The following is a 19270-nucleotide window of genomic DNA, read 5'->3' as shown; positions in this document are numbered from 1 at the left end:
AACGTTTCCTAGAAAAACTTTAAAAAGTCAATAATCTGGAGAGTTTTTGTAAGAATTTTCTTAAATCAACCAACGAAGAAACACATTGGTACTTTCCCATGATGAGTGAGTGCTTCAGGATCTCTTGCACTTACATGTGCAGCAGAGTACTGCAATGGAAGCATGCTGGGCCCATAACCCAGAGGTAGGCAGATTAAAACTATCCTCTGCTATATGCATTTTTTTTGTTAATTAAAGTAATCCAAAACTGGGATTGATATTTTTGCTCTTTTATTTTTCATTAAAGTACAATAACTTTTACCATTTTAATTTGTTTTAATAGTATATTGAAAGTATTGTTTTCTTTTAAAAAGCCACTTAATTTTCTTTACCCTATTATTAAAATGGTAATTGACAAAAACAAACTACATTGTCACCAGAAGAGCAGTACAAAATGTACAAGTGATATATTAAAATCATCTTTCCAGCTTGAATTTCAATGATGCATTGGGGCAACGATTTTGTGAGAAACATCTTCACCCTTAAATAAAGATTTTCTTAATTCCTTACCTGTGTGCTAATTAGATATCACCTTGTTTTCACATTAAACAGACTTCCACATGAGAAATCAGCAAGGATGCAGTGGCATTAATGTTTCCTGGTATCAACCCGTATTATTTCAGTAGACATTGAAATGAGGATGCATCTTGCTGCCTTTCCAATGAAGCAAGTTTAATTTAGTAATAGGTGAAAAACCATCCCTACAAAGGTGTTAATCAGAGACTTGGCTTTGTCGACACTTTTCAGAGAACAAATTTGTTAGCATAAAAATAAAGCCAGAAAATTAAGAGCTGTTTAATCACTCAATTGGATTTTTTTGCCAGCATATTTCTTTTTCTCTGCAACTCACTGCTAAATTGTGCTTCCTAGCTGTTTTTATAAAATCACTGAATCAAATCTAACTCTGATTACATCAGAGAAGGCCAGGTACTCTACACCATAAGAGGGGGTTTGAAATTTTGACTTGTCTACTTAAAGATCACCAAAATCTGATAACAAGGTCAATTATGTCCCTGGGTGGGATTGAACCACCAACCTTTTGGTTAGTAGCCAAACACACTAACTGATTGCACCACAGAGACACTTTGCAAAAGTGGGTACTGACAAAGGCTAATAAGCATTCATCTAGAACGTTTCCTAGAAAAACTTTAAAAAGTCAATAATCTGGAGAGTTTTTGTAAGATGTTTCTTCCATCAACCAATGAAGAAACACATTGGTACTTTCCCATGATGAGTGAGTGCTTCAGGATCTCTTGCACTTACATGTGCAGCAGAGTACTGCAATGGAAGCATGCTGGGCCCATAACCCAGAGGTAGGCAGATTAAAACTATCCTCTGCTATATGCATTTTTTTTTATTAAAGTAATCCAACACTGGGATTGATATTTTAGCTCTTTTATTTTTACTTAAAGTACAATAACTTTTACCATTTTAATTTGTTTTAATAGTGTATTGACAGTATAGTTTTCTTTAAAAAATCCACTTAATTTTCTTTACCCTATTATTAAAAGGGTAATTGACAAAAACAAACTACATTGTCACCAGAAGAGCAATACAAAATGTACAAGTGATATATTAAAATCATCTTTCCAGCTTGAATTTCAATGATGCATTGGAACAACGATTTTGTGAGAAACATCTTCACCCTTAAATAAAGATTTTCTTAATTCCTTACCTGTGTGCTAATTAGATATCACCTTGTTTTCACATTAAACAGACTTCTACATGAGAAAGCAGCAAGGATGCAGTGGCGTTTTATGTTTCCTGGTGTCAACCTGTATTATTTCAGTAGACATTGAAATGAGGATGCATCTTGCTGCCTTTCCAATGAAGCAAGTTTAATTTAGTTATAGGTGAAAAACCATCCCTACAAAGGTGTTAATCAGAGACTTGGCTTTGTGGACACTTTTAGAGAACAAATTTGTTAGCATAAAAATAAAGGCAGAAAATGAAGAGCTGTTTAATCACTCAATTGGATTTTTCTGCCAGCATATTTTTTTTCTCTGCAACCCATTGCTAAATTGTGCTTCCTAGCTGTTTTTTATAAAATCACTGAATCAAATCTAACTCTGATTACATCAGAGAAGGCCAGGTACCCTACACCATAAAATGGGGTTTGAAATTTTGACTTGTCTACTTAAAGATCACCAAAACCTGATCACAAGGTCAATTATGTCCCTGGGTGGGATTGAACCACCAACCATTTGGTTAGTAGCCAGACACACTAACCGATTGCGCCACAGAGACACTTTGCAAAAGGTACATCCTGACAAAGGCTCATAAGCATTCATCTAGAACGTTTCCTAGAAAAACTTTAAAAAGTCAATAATCTGGAGAGTTTTTGTAAGAATTTTCTTAAATCAACCAACGAAGAAACACATTGGTACTTTCCCATGATGAGTGAGTGCTTCAGGATCTCTTGCACTTACATGTGCAGCAGAGTACTGCAATGGAAGCATGCTGGGCCCATTACCCAGAGGTAGGCAGATTGAAACTATCCTCTGCTATATGCATTTTTTTTGTTAATTAAAGTAATCCAAAACTGGGATTGATATGTTAGCTATTTTATGTTTACTTAAAGTACAATAACTTTTACCATTTTAATTTGTTTTAATAGTATATTGACAGTATTGTTTTCTTTCAAAAATCCACTTAATTTTCTTTACCCTATTATTAAAATGGTAATTGACAAAAACAAACTACATTGTCACCAGAAGAGCAATACAAAATGTACAAGTGATATATTAAAATCATCTTTCCAGCTTGAATTTCAATGATGCATTGGGGCAACGATTTTGTGAGAAACATCTTCACCCTTAAATAAAGATTTTCTTAATTCCTTACCTGTGTGCTAATTAGATATCACCTTGTTTTCACATTAAACAGACTTCTACATGAGAAAGCAGCAAGGATGCAGTGGCGTTAATGTTTCCTGGTGTCAACCTGTATTATTTCAGTAGACATTGAAATGAGGATGCATCTTGCTGCCTTTCCAATGAAGCAAGTTTAATTTAGTAATAGGTGAAAAACCATCCTTACATAGGTGTTCATCAGAGACTTGGCTTTGTGGACACTTTTCAGAGAACAAATTTGTTAGCATAAAAATAAAGCCAGAAAATGAAGAGCTGTTTAATCACTCAATTGGATTTTTCTGCCAGCATATTTTTTTTCTCTGCAACCCACTGCTAAATTGTGCTTCCTAGCTGTTTTTTATAAAATCACTTAATCAAATCTAACTCTGATTACATCAGAGAAGGCCAGGTACCCTACATCATAACAGGGGGTTTGAAATTTTGACTTGTCCACTTAAAGATCACCAAAACCTGATCACAAGGTCACTTACATCCCTGGGTGGGATTGAACCACCAACCTTTTGGTTAGTAGCCAAACACACTAACTGATTGCACCACAGAGACACTTTGCAAAAGTGGATACTGACAAAGGCTAATAAGCATTCATCTAAAACGTTTCCTAGAAAAACTTTAAAAAGTCAGTAATCTGGAGAGTTTTTGTAAGATGTTTCTTCCATCCACCAACGAAGAAACACATTGGTACTTTCCCATGATGAGTGAGTGCTTCAGGATCTCTTGCACTTACATGTGCAGCAGAGTACTGCAATGGAAGCATGCTGGGCCCATAACCCAGAGGTAGGCAGATTAAAACTATCCTCTGCTATATGCATTTTTTTTGTTAATTAAAGTAATCCAAAACTGGGATTGATATTTTTGCTCTTTTATTTTTCATTAAAGTACAATAACTTTTACCATTTTAATTTGTTTTAATAGTATATTGAAAGTATTGTTTTCTTTTAAAAAGCCACTTAATTTTCTTTACCCTATTATTAAAATGGTAATTGACAAAAACAAACTACATTGTCACCAGAAGAGCAATACAAAATGTACAAGTGATATATTAAAATCATCTTTCCAGCTTGAATTTCAATGATGCATTGGGGCAACGATTTTGTGAGAAACATCTTCACCCTTAAATAAAGATTTTCTTAATTCCTTACCTGTGTGCTAATTAGATATCACCTTGTTTTCACATTAAACAGACTTCCACATGAGAAATCAGCAAGGATGCAGTGGCATTAATGTTTCCTGGTATCAACCCGTATTATTTCAGTAGACATTGAAATGAGGATGCATCTTGCTGCCTTTCCAATGAAGCAAGTTTAATTTAGTAATAGGTGAAAAACCATCCCTACAAAGGTGTTAATCAGAGACTTGGCTTTGTCGACACTTTTCAGAGAACAAATTTGTTAGCATAAAAATAAAGCCAGAAAATTAAGAGCTGTTTAATCACTCAATTGGATTTTTTTGCCAGCATATTTCTTTTTCTCTGCAACTCACTGCTAAATTGTGCTTCCTAGCTGTTTTTATAAAATCACTGAATCAAATCTAACTCTGATTACATCATTGAAGGCCAGGTGCCCTACACCATAAGAGGGGGTTTGAAATTTTGACTTGTCTACTTAAAGATCACCAAAATCTGATAACAAGGTCAATTACGTCCCTGGGTGGGATTGAACCACCAACCTTTTGGTTTATAGCCGTACACACTAACTGATTGCGCCACAGAGACACTTTGCAAAAGTACATACTGACAAAGGCTAATAAGCATTCATCTAAAACGTTTCCTAGAAAAACTTTAAAAAGTCAATAATCTGGAGAGTTTTTGTAAGATGTTTCTTCCATCCACCAACGAAGAAACACATTGGTACTTTCCCATGATGAGTGAGTGCTTCAGGATCTCTTGCACTTACATGTGCAGCAGAGTACTGCAATGGAAGCATGCTGGGCCCATAACCCAGAGGTAGGCAGATTAAAACTATCCTCTGCTATATGCATTTTTTTTGTTAATTAAAGTAATCCAAAACTGGGATTGATATTTTTGCTCTTTTATTTTTCATTAAAGTACAATAACTTTTACCATTTTAATTTGTTTTAATAGTATATTGAAAGTATTGTTTTCTTTTAAAAATCCACTTAATTTTCTTTACCCTATTATTAAAATGGTAATTGACAAAAACAAACTACATTGTCACCAGAAGAGCAATACAAAATGTACAAGTGATATATTAAAATCATCTTTCCATCTTGAATTTCAATGATGCATTGGGGCAACGATTTTGTGAGAAACATTTTCACCCTTAAATAAAGATTTTCTTAATTCCTTACCTGTGTGCTAATTAGATATCACCTTGTTTTCACATTAAACAGACTTCCACATGAGAAAGCAGCAAGGATGCAGTGGCGTTAATGTTTCCTGGTGTCAACCTGTATTATTTCAGTAGACATTGAAATGAGGATGCATCTTGCTGCCTTTCCAATGAAGCAAGTTTAATTTTATAATAGGTGAAAAACCATCCTTACAAAGGTGTTAATCAGAGACTTGGCTTTGTGGACACTTTTCAGAGAACAAATTTGTTAGCATAAAAATAAAGCCAGAAAATTAAGAGCTGTTTAATCACTCAATTGGATTTTTTTTGGCAGCATATTTCTTTTTCTCTGCAACCCACTGCTAAATTGTGCTTCCTAGCTGTTTTTATAAAATCACTGAATCAAATCTTACTCTGATTACATCAGAGAAGGCCAGGTACCCTACATCATAACAGGGGGTTTGAAATTTTGACTTGTCCACTTAAAGATCACCAAAACCTGATCACAAGGTCACTTACATCCCTGGGTGGGATTGAACCACCAACCTTTTGGTTAGTAGCCAAACACACTAACTGATTGCACCACAGAGACACTTTGCAAAAGTGGATACTGACAAAGGCTAATAAGCATTCATCTAAAACGTTTCCTAGAAAAACTTTAAAAAGTCAGTAATCTGGAGAGTTTTTGTAAGATGTTTCTTCCATCCACCAACGAAGAAACACATTGGTACTTTCCCATGATGAGTGAGTGCTTCAGGATCTCTTGCACTTACATGTGCAGCAGAGTACTGCAATGGAAGCATGCTGGGCCCATAACCCAGAGGTAGGCAGATTAAAACTATCCTCTGCTATATGCATTTTTTTTGTTAATTAAAGTAATCCAAAACTGGGATTGATATTTTTGCTCTTTTATTTTTCATTAAAGTACAATAACTTTTACCATTTTAATTTGTTTTAATAGTATATTGAAAGTATTGTTTTCTTTTAAAAAGCCACTTAATTTTCTTTACCCTATTATTAAAATGGTAATTGACAAAAACAAACTACATTGTCACCAGAAGAGCAATACAAAATGTACAAGTGATATATTAAAATCATCTTTCCAGCTTGAATTTCAATGATGCATTGGGGCAACGATTTTGTGAGAAACATCTTCACCCTTAAATAAAGATTTTCTTAATTCCTTACCTGTGTGCTAATTAGATATCACCTTGTTTTCACATTAAACAGACTTCCACATGAGAAATCAGCAAGGATGCAGTGGCATTAATGTTTCCTGGTATCAACCCGTATTATTTCAGTAGACATTGAAATGAGGATGCATCTTGCTGCCTTTCCAATGAAGCAAGTTTAATTTAGTAATAGGTGAAAAACCATCCCTACAAAGGTGTTAATCAGAGACTTGGCTTTGTCGACACTTTTCAGAGAACAAATTTGTTAGCATAAAAATAAAGCCAGAAAATTAAGAGCTGTTTAATCACTCAATTGGATTTTTTTGCCAGCATATTTCTTTTTCTCTGCAACTCACTGCTAAATTGTGCTTCCTAGCTGTTTTTATAAAATCACTGAATCAAATCTAACTCTGATTACATCAGAGAAGGCCAGGTGCCCTACACCATAAGAGGGGGTTTGAAATTTTGACTTGTCTACTTAAAGATCACCAAAATCTGATAACAAGGTCAATTACGTCCCTGGGTGGGATTGAACCACCAACCTTTTGGTTTATAGCCGTACACACTAACTGATTGCGCCACAGAGACACTTTGCAAAAGTACATACTGACAAAGGCTAATAAGCATTCATCTAAAACGTTTCCTAGAAAAACTTTAAAAAGTCAATAATCTGGAGAGTTTTTGTAAGATGTTTCTTCCATCCACCAACGAAGAAACACATTGGTACTTTCCCATGATGAGTGAGTGCTTCAGGATCTCTTGCACTTACATGTGCAGCAGAGTACTGCAATGGAAGCATGCTGGGCCCATAACCCAGAGGTAGGCAGATTAAAACTATCCTCTGCTATATGCATTTTTTTTGTTAATTAAAGTAATCCAAAACTGGGATTGATATTTTTGCTCTTTTATTTTTCATTAAAGTACAATAACTTTTACCATTTTAATTTGTTTTAATAGTATATTGAAAGTATTGTTTTCTTTTAAAAATCCACTTAATTTTCTTTACCCTATTATTAAAATGGTAATTGACAAAAACAAACTACATTGTCACCAGAAGAGCAATACAAAATGTACAAGTGATATATTAAAATCATCTTTCCAGCTTGAATTTCAATGATGCATTGGGGCAACGATTTTGTGAGAAACATTTTCACCCTTAAATAAAGATTTTCTTAATTCCTTACCTGTGTGCTAATTAGATATCACCTTGTTTTCACATTAAACAGACTTCCACATGAGAAAGCAGCAAGGATGCAGTGGCGTTAATGTTTCCTCGTGTCAACCTGTATTATTTCAGTAGACATTGAAATGAGGATGCATCTTGCTGCCTTTCCAATGAAGCAAGTTTAATTTTATAATAGGTGAAAAACCATCCTTACAAAGGTGTTAATCAGAGACTTGGCTTTGTGGACACTTTTCAGAGAACAAATTTGTTAGCATAAAAATAAAGCCAGAAAATTAAGAGCTGTTTAATCACTCAATTGGATTTTTTTTGGCAGCATATTTCTTTTTCTCTGCAACCCACTGCTAAATTGTGCTTCCTAGCTGTTTTTATAAAATCGCTGAATCAAATCTTACTCTGATTACATCAGAGAAGGCCAGGTACCCTACACCAGAACAGGGCGTTTGAAATTTTGACTTGTCTACTTAAAGATCACCAAAATCTGATAACAAGGTCAATTACGTCCCTGGGTGGGATTGAACCACCAACCTTTTGGTTAATAGCCGTGCACACTAACTGATTGCGCCACAGAGACACTTTGCAAAAGTCCATACTGACAAAGGCTAATAAGCATTCATCTAAAACGTTTCCTAGAAAAACTTTAAAAAGTCAATAATCTGGAGAGTTTTTGTAAAATGTTTCTTCCATCAACCAACGAAGAAACACATTGGTACTTTCCCATGATGAGTGAGTGCTTCAGGATCTCTTGCACTTACATGTGCAGCAGAGTACAGCAATGTAGATGATGGCCTAACAGGAGGCTTTAAAATTTTCTTTCTAGTGTCCTTCGTTTGGGAGAAAAATGCAAAGGTACAAGACAGCTTTTCCTTGCCAATATCTCTCTTTTGCAAAGAGCTGCGCATTGGAAAATTCAGGGCTATGCCGTGTAAATGATGGCCTAACAGGAGGCTTTAAAATTTTCTTTCTAGTGTCCTTCGTTTGCGAGAAAAATGCAAAGGTACAAGACAGCTTTTCCTTGCCAATATCTCTCTTTTGCAAAGAGCTACGCATTGGAAAATTCAGGGCTATACCGTGTAGATATTAGAGATGAGCGGGTTCGGTTTCTCTGAATCCGAACCCGCACGAACTTCATGTTTTTTTTCACGGGTCCGAGCGACTCGGATCTTCCCGCCTTGCTCGGTTAACCCGAGCGCGCCCGAACGTCATCATGACGCTGTCGGATTCTCGCGAGACTCGGATTCTATATAAGGAGCCGCGCGTCGCCGCCATTTTCACACGTGCATTGAGATTGATAGGGAGAGGACGTGGCTGGCGTCCTCTCCATTTAGATTAGAAGAGAGAGAGAGATTGACCTGATTAACTGGAGCTTAGGAGTACTGTAGAACTGTAGAGAGTGCAGAGTTTACTAGTGACTGACCACAGTGACCACCAGACAGTGCAGTTTTATTTAATATATCCGTTCTCTGCCTGAAAAAAACGATACACAGTGACTCAGTCACATACCATATCTGTGTGCACTGCTCAGCCCAGTGTGCTGCATCATCTATGTATATATCTGACTGTGCTCAGCTCACACATCTTATAATTGTGGGGGAGACTGGGGAGCACTGCAGTGCCAGTTATAGGTTATAGCAGGAGCCAGGAGTACATATTATTATTAAAATTAAACAGTGCACACTTTTGCTGCAGGAGTGCCACTGCCAGTGTGACTGACCAGTGACCTGACCACACTGACCACCAGTATAGTTAGTAGTATAGTATACTATATTGTGATTGCCTGAAAAAGTTAAACACTCGTATCTGACTGTGCTCAGCTCACACATCTTATAATTGTGGGGGAGACTGGGGAGCACTGCAGTGCCAGTTATAGGTTATAGCAGGAGCCAGGAGTACATATTATTATTAAAATTAAACAGTGCACACTTTTGCTGCAGGAGTGCCACTGCCAGTGTGACTGACCAGTGACCACCTGACCACACTGACCACCAGTATAGTTAGTAGTATAGTATACTATATTGTGATTGCCTGAAAAAGTTAAACACTCGTCGTGTGACTTCACTTGTGTGGTGTTTTTTTTTTTTATTCTATAAAAAACTCATTCTGCTGACAGACAGTGTCCAGCAGGTCCGTCATTATATAATATATACCTGTCCGGCTGCAGTAGTGATATATATATATTTTTTATATAATTATTTATCATCCAGTCGCAGCAGACACAGTACGGTAGTTCACGGCTGTAGCTACCTCTGTGTCGGCACTCGGCAGTCCGTCCATAATTGTATACCACCTACCCGTGGTTTTTTTTTCTTTCTTCTTTATACATACATACTACTACTACATCTCTTTATCAACCAGTCTATATTAGCAGCAGACACAGTACAGTACGGTAGTCCACGGCTGTAGCTACCTCTGTGTCGGCACTGGGCAGTCCGTCCATAATTGTATACCACCTACCCGTGGTTTTTTTTTCTTTCTTCTTTATACATACATACTACTACTACATCTCTTTATCAACCAGTTTATATTAGCAGCAGACACAGTACAGTACGGTAGTCCACGGCTGTAGCTACCTCAGTGTCGGCACTGGGCAGTCCGTCCATAATTGTATACCACCTACCCGTGTTTTTTTTTTCTTTCTTCTTTATATTATACATACATACTACTACTACTACATCTCTTTATCAACCAGTCTATATTAGCAGCAGACACAGTACAGTACGGTAGTCCACGGCTGTAGCTACCTCTGTGTCGGCCCTGGGCAGTCCGTCCATAATTGTATACCACCTACCCGTGGTTTTTTTTTCTTTCTTCTTTATACATACATACTACTACTACATCTCTTTATCAACCAGTCTATATTAGCAGCAGACACAGTACAGTACGGTAGTCCACGGCTGTAGCTACCTCTGTGTCGGCACTGGGCAGTCCGTCCATAATTGTATACCACCTACCCGTGGTTTTTTTTTTCTTTCTTCTTTATACATACATACTACTACTACATCTCTTTATCAACCAGTCTATATTAGCAGCAGACACAGTACAGTACGGTAGTCCACGGCTGTAGCTACCTCTGTGTCGGCACTCGGCAGTCCGTCCATAATTGTATACCACCTACCCGTGGTTTTTTTTTTCTTTCTTCTTTATACATACATACTACTACTACATCTCTTTATCAACCAGTCTATATTAGCAGCAGACACAGTACAGTACGGTAGTCCACGGCTGTAGCTACCTCTGTGTCAGCACTGGGCAGTCCGTCCATAATTGTATACCACCTACCCGTGTTTTTTTTTTCTTTCTTCTTTATACATACATACTACTACTACATCTCTTTATCAACCAGTCTATATTAGCAGCAGACACAGTACAGTACGGTAGTCCACGGCTGTAGCTACCTCTGTGTCGGCACTCGGCAGTCCGTCCATAATTGTATACCACCTACCCGTGGTTTTTTTTTCTTTCTTCTTTATACATACATACTACTACTACATCTCTTTATCAACCAGTCTATATTAGCAGCAGACACAGTACAGTACGGTAGTCCACGGCTGTAGCTACCTCTGTGTCGGCACTGGGCAGTCCGTCCATAATTGTATACCACCTACCCGTGGTTTTTTTTTCTTTCTTCTTTATACATACATACTACTACTACATCTCTTTATCAACCAGTCTATATTAGCAGCAGACACAGTACAGTACGGTAGTCCACGGCTGTAGCTACCTCTGTGTTCGCACTCGGCAGTCCGTCCATAATTGTATACCACCTACCCGTGGTTTTTTTTTCTTTCTTCTTTATACATACATACTACTACTACATCTCTTTATCAACCAGTCTATATTAGCAGCAGACACAGTACAGTACGGTAGTCCACGGCTGTAGCTACCTCTGTGTCGGCACTCGGCAGTCCATCCATAATTGTATACTAGTATCCATCCATCTCCATTGTTTACCTGAGGTGCCTTTTAGTTGTGCCTATTAAAATATGGAGAACAAAAATGTTGAGGTTCCAAAATTAGGGAAAGATCAAGATCCACTTCCACCTCGTGCTGAAGCTGCTGCCACTAGTCATGGCCGAGACGATGAAATGCCAGCAACGTCGTCTGCCAAGGCCGATGCCCAATGTCATAGTACAGAGCATGTCAAATCCAAAACACCAAATATCAGTAAAAAAAGGACTCCAAAACCTAAAATAAAATTGTCGGAGGAGAAGCGTAAACTTGCCAATATGCCATTTACCACACGGAGTGGCAAGGAACGGCTGAGGCCCTGGCCTATGTTCATGGCTAGTGGTTCAGCTTCACATGAGGATGGAGGCACTCAGCCTCTCGCTAGAAAAATGAAAAGACTCAAGCTGGCAAAAGCAGTAGCACCGCAAAGAACTGTGCGTTCTTCGAAATCCCAAATCCACAAGGAGAGTCCAATTGTGTCGGTTGCGATGCCTGACCTTCCCAACACTGGACGTGAAGAGCATGCGCCTTCCACCATTTGCACGCCCCCTGCAAGTGCTGGAAGGAGCACCCGCAGTCCAGTTCCTGATAGTCAGATTGAAGATGTCAGTGTTGAAGTACACCAGGATGAGGAGGATATGGGTGTTGCTGGCGCTGGGGAGGAAATTGACCAGGAGGATTCTGATGGTGAGGTGGTTTGTTTAAGTCAGGCACCCGGGGAGACACCTGTTGTCCGTGGGAGGAATAGGGCCGTTGACATGCCTGGTGAAAATACCAAAAAAATCAGCTCTTCGGTGTGGAAGTATTTCACCAGAAATGCGGACAACAGGTGTCAAGCCGTGTGTTCCCTTTGTCAAGCTGTAATAAGTAGGGGTAAGGACGTTAACCACCTCGGAACATCCTCCCTTATACGTCACCTGCAGCGCATTCATAATAAGTCAGTGACAAGTTCAAAAACTTGGGCCGACAGCGGAAGCAGTCCACTGACCAGTAAATCCCTTCCTCTTGTAACCAAGCTCACACAAACCACCCCACCAACTCCCTCAGTGTCAATTTCCTCCTTCCCCAGGAATGCCAATAGTCCTGCAGGCCATGTCACTGGCAATTCTGACGAGTCCTCTCCTGCCTGGGATTCCTCCGATGCATCCTTGCGTGTAACGCCTACTGCTGCTGGCGCTGCTGTTGTTGCTGCTGGGAGTCGATGGTCATCCCAGAGGGGAAGTCGTAAGCCCACTTGTACTACTTCCAGTAAGCAATTGACTGTCCAACAGTCCTTTGCGAGGAAGATGAAATATCACAGCAGTCATCCTGTTGCAAAGCGGATAACTGAGTCCTTGACAACTATGTTGGTGTTAGACGTGCGTCCGGTATCCGCCGTTAGTTCACAGGGAACTAGACAATTTATTGAGGCAGTGTGCCCCCGTTACCAAATACCATCTAGGTTCCACTTCTGTAGGCAGGCGATACCGAGAATGTACACGGACGTCAGAAAAAGACTCACCAGTGTCCTAAAAAATGCAGTTGTACCCAATGTCCACTTAACCACGGACATGTGGACAAGTGGAGCAGGGCAGGGTCAGGACTATATGACTGTGACAGCCCACTGGGTAGGTGTATGGACTCCCGCCGCAAGAACAGCAGCGGCGGCACCAGTAGCAGCATCTCGCAAATGCCAACTCTTTCCTAGGCAGGCTACGCTTTGTATCACCGCTTTCCAGAATACGCACACAGCTGAAAACCTCTTACGGCAACTGAGGAAGATCATCGCAGAATGGCTTACCCCAATTGGACTCTCCTGTGGATTTGTGGCATCGGACAACGCCAGCAATATTGTGTGTGCATTAAATATGGGCAAATTCCAGCACGTCCCATGTTTTGCACATACCTTGAATTTGGTGGTGCAGAATTTTTTAAAAAACGACAGGGGCGTGCAAGAGATGCTGTCGGTGGCCAGAAGAATTGCGGGACACTTTCGGCGTACAGGCACCACGTACAGAAGACTGGAGCACCACCAAAAACTACTGAACCTGCCCTGCCATCATCTGAAGCAAGAAGTGGTAACGAGGTGGAATTCAACCCTCTATATGCTTCAGAGGTTGGAGGAGCAGCAAAAGGCCATTCAAGCCTATACAATTGAGCACGATATAGGAGGTGGAATGCACCTGTCTCAAGTGCAGTGGAGAATGATTTCAACGTTGTGCAAGGTTCTGATGCCCTTTGAACTTGCCACACGTGAAGTCAGTTCAGACACTGCCAGCCTGAGTCAGGTCATTCCCCTCATCAGGCTTTTGCAGAAGAAGCTGGAGGCATTGAAGAAGGAGCTAAAAGGGAGCGATTCCGCTAGGCATGTGGGACTTGTGGATGCAGCCCTTAATTCGCTTAACAAGGATTCACGGGTGGTCAATCTGTTGAAATCAGAGCACTACATTTTGGCCACCGTGCTCGATCCTAGATTTAAAACCTACCTTGGATCTCTCTTTCCGGCAGACACAAGTCTGCTGGGGTGCAAAGACCTGCTGGTGACAAAATTGTCAAGTCAAGCGGAACGCGACCTGTCAACATCTCCTCCTTCACATTCTCCCGCAACTGGGGGTGCGAGGAAAAGGCTCAGAATTCCGAGCCCACCCGCTGGCGGTGATGCAGGGCAGTCTGGAGCGACTGCTGATGCTGACATCTGGTCCGGACTGAAGGACCTGACAACGATTACGGACATGTCGTCTACTGTCACTGCATATGATTCTCTCAACATTGAAAGAATGGTGGAGGATTATATGAGTGACCGCATCCAAGTAGGCACGTCACACAGTCCGTACTTATACTGGCAGGAAAAAGAGGCAATTTGGAGGCCCTTGCACAAACTGGCTTTATTCTACCTAAGTTGCCCTCCCACAAGTGTGTACTCCGAAAGAGTGTTTAGTGCCGCCGCTCACCTTGTCAGCAATCGGCGTACGAGGTTACATCCAGAAAATGTGGAGAAGATGATGTTCATTAAAATGAATTATAATCAATTCCTCCGCGGAGACATTGACCAGCAGCAATTGCCTCCACAAAGTACACAGGGAGCTGAGATGGTGGATTCCAGTGGGGACGAATTGATAATCTGTGAGGAGGGGGATGTACACGGTGATATATCGGAGGATGATGATGAGGTGGACATCTTGCCTCTGTAGAGCCAGTTTGTGCAAGGAGAGATTAATTGCTTCTTTTTTGGTGGGGGTCCAAACCAACCCGTCATATCAGTCACAGTCGTGTGGCAGACCCTGTCACTGAAATGATGGGTTGGTTAAAGTGTGCATGTCCTATTTATACAACATAAGGGTGGGTGGGAGGGCCCAAGGACAATTCCATCTTGCACCTCTTTTTTCTTTTATTTTTCTTTGCGTCATGTGCTGTTTGGGGAGGGTTTTTTGGAAGGGACATCCTGCGTGACACTGCAGTGCCACTCCTAGATGGGCCCGGTGTTTGTGTCGGCCACTAGGGTCGCTAATCTTACTCACACAGCTACCTCATTGCGCCTCTTTTTTTCTTTGCGTCATGTGCTGTTTGGGGAGGGTTTTTTGGAAGGGACATCCTGCGTGACACTGCAGTGCCACTCCTAGAAGGGCCAGGTGTTTGTGTCGGGCACTTGGGTCGCTGAGCTTAGTCACACAGCTACCTCATTGCACCTCTTTTTTTCTTTGCGTCATGTGCTGTTTGGGGAGTGTTTTTTGGAAGGGCCATCCTGCGTGACACTGCAGTGCCACTCCTAGAAGGGCCAGGTGTTTGTGTCGGCCACTAGGGTCGCTTAGCTTAGTCATCCAGCGACCTCGGTGCAAATTTTAGGACTAAAAATAATATTGTGAGGTGTGAGGTATTCAGAATAGACTGAAAATGAGTGGAAATTATGGTTTTTGAGGTTAATAATAATATGGGATCAAAATGACCCCCAAATTCTATGATTTAAGCTGTTTTTTAGGGTTTTTTGAAAAAAACACCCGAATCCAAAACACACCCGAATCCGACAAAAAAAATTCGGTGAGGTTTTGCCAAAACGCGGTCGAACCCAAAACACGGCCGCGGAACCGAACCCAAAACCAAAACACAAAACACGAAAAATTTCAGGCGCTCATCTCTAGTATATATAGCACTAACAGGAGGCTTTAAAATTTTCATTCTAGTGTCCTTCGTTTGGGAGAAAAATCCAATGGTACAAGACAGCTTTTCCTTGCCAATATCTCTCTTTTGCAAAGAGCTGCGCATTGGAAAATTCAGGGCTATGCCGTGTAGATGATGGCCTAACAGGAGGCTTTAAAATTTTCTTTCTAGTGTCCTTCGTTTGGGAGAAAAATGCAAAGGTACAAGACAGCTTTTCCTTGCCAATATCTCTCTTTTGCAAAGAGCTGCGCATTGGAAAATTCAGGGCTATGCCGTGTAGATGATGGCCTAACAGGAGGCTTTAAAATTGTCTTTCTAGTGTCCTTCGTTTGGGAGAAAAATGCAAAGGTACAAGACAGCTTTTCCTTGCCAATATCTCTCTTTTGCAAAGAGCTGCGCATTGGAAAATTCAGGGCTATGCCGTGTAGATGATGGCCTAACAGGAGGCTTTAAAATTTTCTTTCTAGTGTCCTTCGTTTGGGAGAAAAATGCAAAGGTACAAGACAGCTTTTCCTTGCCAATATCTCTCTTTTGCAAAGAGCTGCGCATTGGAAAATTCAGGGCTATGCCGTGTAGATGATGGCCTAACAGGAGGCTTTAAAATTTTCTTTCTAGTGTCCTTCGTTTGCGAGAAAAATGCAAAGGTACAAGACAGCTTTTCCTTGCCAATATCTCTCTTTTGCAAAGAGCTGCGCATTGGAAAATTCAGGGCTATGCCGTGTAGATGATGGCCTAACAGGAGGCTTTAAAATTTTCTTTCTAGTGTCCTTCGTTTGGGAGAAAAATGCAAAGGTACAAGACAGGTTTTCCTTGCCAATATCTCTCTTTTGCAAAGAGCTGCGCATTGGAAAATTCAGGGCTATGCCGTGTAGATGATGGCCTAACAGGAGGCTTTAAAATTTTCTTTCTAGTGTCCTTCGTTTGGGAGAAAAATGCAAAGGTACAAGACAGCTTTTCCTTGCCAATATCTCTCTTTTGCAAAGAGCTGCGCATTGGAAAATTCAGGGCTATGCCGTGTAGATGATGGCCTAACAGGAGGCTTTAACATTTTCTTTCTAGTGTCCTTCGTTTGGGAGAAAAATGCAAAGGTACAAGACAGCTTTTCCTTGCCAATATCTCTCTTTTGCAAAGAGCTGCGCATTGGAAAATTCAGGGCTATGCCGTGTAGATGATGGCCTAACAGGAGGCTTTAAAATTTTCTTTCTAGTGTCCTTCGTTTGGGAGAAAAATGCAAAGGTACAAGACAGCTTTTCCTTGCCAATATCTCTCTTTTGCAAAGAGCTGCGCATTGGAAAATTCAGGGCTATGCCGTGTAGATGGTGGCCTAACAGGAGGCTTTAAAATTTTCTTTCTAGTGTCCTTCGTTTGCGAGAAAAATGCAAAGGTACAAGACAGCTTTTCCTTGCCAATATCTCTCTTTTGCAAAGAGCTACGCATTGGAAAATTCAGGGCTATACCGTGTAGATATAGCACTAACAGGAGGCTTTAAAATTTTCATTCTAGTGTCCTTCGTTTGGGAGAAAAATCCAATGGTACAAGACAGCTTTTCCTTGCCAATATCTCTCTTTTGCAAAGAGCTGCGCATTGGAAAATTCAGGGCTATGCCGTGTAGATGATGGCCTAACAGGAGGCTTTAAAATTTTCTTTCTAGTGTCCTTCGTTTGGGAGAAAAATGCAAAGGTACAAGACAGCTTTTCCTTGCCAATATCTCTCTTTTGCAAAGAGCTGCGCATTGGAAAATTCAGGGCTATGCCGTGTAGATGATGGCCTAACAGGAGGCTTTAAAATTTTCTTTCTAGTGTCCTTCGTTTGGGAGAAAAATGCAAAGGTACAAGACAGCTTTTCCTTGCCAATATCTCTCTTTTGCAAAGAGCTGCGCATTGGAAAATTCAGGGCTATGCCGTGTAGATGATGGCCTAACAGGAGGCTTTAAAATTTTCTTTCTAGTGTCCTTCGTTTGCGAGAAAAATGCAAAGGTACAAGACAGCTTTTCCTTGCCAATATCTCTCTTTTGCAAAGAGCTACGCTTTGGAAAATTCAGGGCTATACCGTGTAGATATAGCACTAACAGGAGGCTTTAAAATTTTCATTCTAGTGTCCTTCGTTTGGGAGAAAAATCCAATGGTACAAGACAGCTTTTCCTTGCCAATATCTCTCTTTTGCAAAGAGCTGCGCATTGGAAAATTCAGGGCTATGCCGTGTAGATGATGGCCTAACAGGAGGCTTTAAAATTTTCTTTCTAGTGTCCTTCGTTTGGGAGAAAAATGCAAAGGTACAAGACAGCCTTTCCTTGCCAATATCTCTCTTTTGCAAAGAGCTGCGCATTGGAAAATTCAGGGCTATGCCGTGTAGATGATGGTCTAACAGGAGGCTTTAAAATTTTCTTTCTAGTGTCCTTCGTTTGGGAGAAAAATGCAAAGGTACAAGACAGCTTTTCCTTGCCAATATCTCTCTTTTGCAAAGAGCTGCGCATTGGAAAATTCAGGGCTATGCCGTGTAGATGATGGCCTAACAGGAGGCTTTAAAATTTTCTTTCTAGTGTCCTTCGTTTGGGAGAAAAATGCAAAGGTACAAGACAGGTTTTCCTTGCCAATATCTCTCTTTTGCAAAGAGCTGCGCATTGGAAATTTCAGGGCTATGCCGTGTAGATGATGGCCTAACAGGAGGCTTTAAAATTTTCTTTCTAGTGTCCTTCGTTTGCGAGAAAAATGCAAAGGTACAAGACAGCTTTTCCTTGCCAATATCTCTCTTTTGCAAAGAGCTACGCATTGGAAAATTCAGGGCTATACCGTGTAGATATAGCACTAACAGGAGGCTTTAAAATTTTCATTCTAGTGTCCTTCGTTTGGGAGAAAAATCCAATGGTACAAGACAGCTTTTCCTTGCCAATATCTCTCTTTTGCAAAGAGCTGCGCATTGGAAAATTCAGGGCTATGCCCTGTAGATGATGGCCTAACAGGAGGCTTTAAAATTTTCTTTCTAGTGTCCTTCGTTTGGGAGAAAAATGCAAAGGTACAAGTCAGCTTTTCCTTGCCAATATCTCTCTTTTGCAAAGAGCTGCGCATTGCAAAATTCAGGGCTATGCCGTGTAGATGATGGCCTAACAGGAGGCTTTAAAATTTTCTTTCTAGTGTCCTTCGTTTGGGAGAAAAATGCAAAGGTACAAGACAGCTTTTCCTTGCCAATATCTCTCTTTTGCAAAGAGCTGCGCATTGGAAAATTCAGGGCTATGCCGTGTAGATGATGGCCTAACAGGAGGCTTTAAAATTTTCTTTCTAGTGTCCTTCGTTTGGGAGAAAAATGCAAAGGTACAAGTCAGCTTTTCCTTGCCAATATCTCTCTTTTGCAAAGAGCTGCGCATTGGAAAATTCAGGGCTATGCCGTGTAGATGATGGCCTAACAGGAGGCTTTAAAATTTTCTTTCTAGTGTCCTTCGTTTGGGAGAAAAATCCAATGGTACAAGACAGCTTTTCCTTGCCAATATCTCTCTTTTGCAAAGAGCTGCGCATTGGAAAATTCAGGGCTATGCCGTGTAGATGATGGCCTAACAGGAGGCTTTAAAATTTTCTTTCTAGTGTCCTTCGTTTGGGAGAAAAATGCAAAGGTACAAGACAGCTTTTCCTTGCCAATATC

General features: G+C 40.4%; 2 non-coding genes across 2 annotated transcripts; both read right to left on the bottom strand.

The window, feature by feature from the left end:
- Positions 1-1047: 1047 nt before the first annotated feature.
- TRNAS-ACU (transfer RNA serine (anticodon ACU)) lies at positions 1048-1121 on the bottom strand. The gene has a single exon. It is a non-coding gene; the product is annotated as a tRNA-Ser (tRNA).
- Positions 1122-2212: 1091 nt separating this feature from the next.
- On the bottom strand, positions 2213-2286 carry TRNAS-ACU (transfer RNA serine (anticodon ACU)). The gene has a single exon. It is a non-coding gene; the product is annotated as a tRNA-Ser (tRNA).
- Between the last annotated feature and the right edge of the window lie 16984 nt (positions 2287-19270).

The sequence above is a fragment of the Pseudophryne corroboree genome, chromosome 3 (genome assembly GCF_028390025.1).
Source record: "Pseudophryne corroboree isolate aPseCor3 chromosome 3, aPseCor3.hap2, whole genome shotgun sequence".
Taxonomy (NCBI): domain Eukaryota; kingdom Metazoa; phylum Chordata; class Amphibia; order Anura; family Myobatrachidae; genus Pseudophryne; species Pseudophryne corroboree.
Note: the sequence above shows the minus strand (reverse complement) of the source record. Positions and strands in the feature narration are given on the sequence as shown.